General features: G+C 36.2%; 1 non-coding gene across 1 annotated transcript; it reads left to right on the top strand.

Annotated features, from left to right (window-relative positions):
• Positions 1-360: 360 nt before the first annotated feature.
• On the top strand, positions 361-467 carry LOC141698807 (small nucleolar RNA R71). Its single transcript, XR_012565309.1, has one exon. It is a non-coding gene; the product is annotated as a small nucleolar RNA R71 (small nucleolar RNA).
• The last annotated feature ends 3335 nt before the right edge of the window (positions 468-3802 follow it).

Below are 3802 nucleotides of genomic sequence, written 5' to 3'. Positions count from 1 at the left end.
AACTGAGCTGATTCACTAGATATAGCGCATTGCTTCATCGCATGTGAACCTGCACAAAGCTCACAAACGTTGGTTATCTGATTAACACCATAGTTATTCAGAGAATCGATCTTCATAGACAATGCCTTTAGTTGAGCAGTGATAGTTGTAGTTGTATCCACTTCAAGAACTCCTACTAACTTGGCCTGTGTTAATCTCTGGGTTGGATACTGATATTCATTAGCAGCCATCAGTTCAATTAGATCATAAGCTTCCTCATAGCTCTTTGCCCATAATGCTCCACCTGATGCTACATCGAGTATGGGTCTTGACTGTGCTCCCAAACCTTTATAGAAGCAATTGATGATCATCCAATCAGACATTCCATGATGCAGACACTTTTTCAGCATCTCCTTGTAGTGCTTCCAAGCCTCATATAAAGATTCTCCCGATTGCTGCGTAAATTGAGTAAGAGCGTTCCTGATTGCAGCTGTTTTTGCTATAGGGAAGAATTTATTAAGAAACTTTTGAGCAAGATCTTCCCAAGTAGTGATAGAACCTGCTGGTAGAGAATACAACCAACACTTAGCTTTGTCCCTCAGAGAGAATGGGAAAAGCCTCAGCTTTATAGCATCTTTAGAAACATTGTTGAACTTGAAAGTGTCGCAGATCTCGATAAAATCTCTGATATGCATGTTGGGATCTTCCGTAAAAGCACCCCCAAACTGGACTGAATTCTGTACCATCTGAATTATGCCACGCTTGATCTCAAAGGTATTAGCTGTGATAGCTGGCCTAACAATGCTATATTGAATGTCATTGATCTTTGGTTGAGAAAAATCCATCAACACATTCGTTGTTGCTGGGTCTCCCATTGCACACACAAGTAAACCGTGAAAGTAAAAGAATCCGAGTCAGTGAACTTTAACGACCACTGATGTCAAGCACATAAACTAAAAATTAACACCGAGTCCTAGGCAGCGGCGCAAAAACATGTTAGGCCGAAAACACGCGCTAAAATTACACGCAAGTATACTCATTCGCAAGTAGTATAAGATATAAATCATATTCGTTCCCACAAAGACTCTTTTTGGTTAACATAAGATTATGCACCTATGCAACAATGGTATAGCTACCGCTCAATGCTAAGACAATAACAAGTTGAGATGTGTATAACTAAGATTAAACTAATATGTAATTAACTAAGAATAAAAGTGATTGAATTAACTATATGAGACAAATATGGAATTCTAACTTCATTAAATACTTCATTCAAAGTCATTTTTCTTAACCTTAGCATGCAATGGTGATGACAACTAATCAGATAACACGAAACTAGTAAACGCCAACTTTCGTTGTACGAATAACCTACTACCAGACATCCACAAAAGAGATAGAAGGTAAATATACACCACTTATGTTGAGACTCTATATGTCTATAGAATTTGACAACATAAAGGTTTAATGAACAACTTATCTATCGTGATTACATATAGCAAGTAAGATGGTTAAAATTATCTACGAATCATGCATAATAAATACATGAACCTATGCTAGAATGGCAAGTTCTAAACCTCTATATTCACTGTCGCTTCAATAGAGATTAACACGTTCTCTTATATGTTAGCTACGCACATAAGACGAATAAGCACAACCAATACTAGGATATCAATCAATCACCACACACCGAGATATTGAAAAAAATTAATTATAGAAATCCATAAGTAAATCCGTTAGAACCCCATGACAATGATTAGTTCATAATCGAAGTCATCGTCACCATGGGTTCCAATAAAAACATGATATAAAACAAGATAAGAGTATTAGGGTTCAAAGACAAATCGAAAACAAGCATCCAAGTATCAATTATACTAAAGAAAACAAAAGTCTTCTTCTCCGTAGCCGTCTCGTGCTCTCTAGGTCTTTTTATTGCTCTCCCCTCGCTCCTTGTTGTTAAAAATGTCTTTTTATTGGTTTATATAAGCCCCTAGTGGACCTGTACCCTAAAAATCATCAAATTCTACTAAAATAAAGATTCCGGGGCAAAAAGGGCGGGGCGGCTGCGCTGAAATCAGCGCGGGTGCGCTGGTTTTTTGGCAGAAAGTCGGCACGGCCGTGCAGGGTTTCTGGATTTTCCTGCTGATTCTTTTTTTGGCCGTATCTTGAGTTCTGCTCGTCAGAATTAGGCGATTCAACTGCCCACGCGAAGCTAACAAGATTCTATTCAACATGAGAATGGCCTAGGCTTCCAATTCTTAGTATTTTCAGTATATTTCCTTGAAAAGCTCCTTTCTTCATTTAACTGATGCCTGAAATGTAATAACATAAAAATATATTAAAAATACCAACAACTTGAGTCCAAAACACCAACTTAAGCTTGTAATGAAGCGTTCCATGTAGATATAAAATCAACTTATCAGACATACATATGTATTCTACACTGCAACTCATCTTGTAACTTATATCCCAAATTACCATGTGCGGAGATGAAAGAAAAGCTATCTTATAAGATGCTTAGTTGTCCAAATTAACTTTTAAAAATTACTTCAATTTTCACTATTCGAATTTGAGAAACCTGATACTAAAAATCTTAATGAATCTTTATGTAAATAGAATGCACAAAGAATTGAACTCTTAACAAGATTAATATTCGATACCTAGCTAAACCGAATTATAAAAGCAAAAAAAAAGAGACAAAAGTAAGTGAACCTCAGCAACAAGTGTGAACCATCTGAGATGAAACCGATGATTGAGAAAATCAGAGTCAATTGGAGTCAAGAAACATATCTTAGAGAGGTTGAACTCGGTAGCTACCAATTGTAACCACTCCTCGTCTTTTTATTCTTCCAACAAACATACGGCAGCTGGGTATACGACTGTATTTTCTGAAACAATGCTCGATTTTGGTTGTATAACATTATTTACAACTGTATGTTCTTTCTTGCTCGATTAAGGAGTTATTTTAGGGTTTTCGAAATTAGGGCTTTTAATCATAATCGAAATTAGGGATAAGAGATGAGAGAGAGTTGAGAGATGAAAGAGAGAGAGAGATGAAGATGAAAGAGAGAGAGATCAAGAGGGAGATAGAGAGGGAGAGATAAAGAGAGAGAGAGAGAGATAGAGAGAGATTCAGAGAGAGGTGCGAGGTGGGATAGATAGCGGGAGAGTAGGTTGTGAGAGAGACCGAGAGAAGGTGGAATGATAAGAATAGGGAGAACTACAATTTTGTTTAGTATAAAAGAGGGGAACAATTCCCCCGTGTTTTTTTATTTTTTTGAAAACCAGTTATAGACAATGGTCATGTTCAAAACTGATGTGAGTAATTATATTTAACATCGGTTCTATTAAAACCGATGTTAAAAATTCTTATTACATAATTGTTTTGGAACCGTCATGAAAGGGGTGATGTCTATTCTTGTTTTTCTTGTATTGTTATCGATATATCTAGTTCTATACATTAGGATTTGACTTGTCCATATCTCTAGTTCTCTACATGAGAATTTGACTTGTCGATATCTCCAGTTCTCTACATGGACTTTTTGACTTTTCGATACCTTCAGTTTGTTAGGAATATGTGTGTTAGTTTGATGATAATTTAAACAAAACACTTAAGTAGAAATCTAGTGTTTGTAGCCTCAACGGATAAGACCATTCTGGCTATCCGTTGATGGAGTAGCTTTACTTAGAAATAAGTTTAGTATTGTAGCACATTTCAGTTTCTGTATTTAAGTTATAATTCTTAGATGTTGTGGGAAATTATAAGTCATGTTGACTACTAATGGATATGCAAATAGGAGGGCTAATTGTAAATATTTCATGCCTT

Source organism: Apium graveolens, chromosome 11, assembly GCF_009905375.1.
Source record: "Apium graveolens cultivar Ventura chromosome 11, ASM990537v1, whole genome shotgun sequence".
Lineage (NCBI taxonomy): Eukaryota > Viridiplantae > Streptophyta > Magnoliopsida > Apiales > Apiaceae > Apium > Apium graveolens.
The sequence above is the reverse complement of the archived record's forward strand: the minus strand, read 5'-3'. Positions and strand labels throughout refer to the sequence as shown.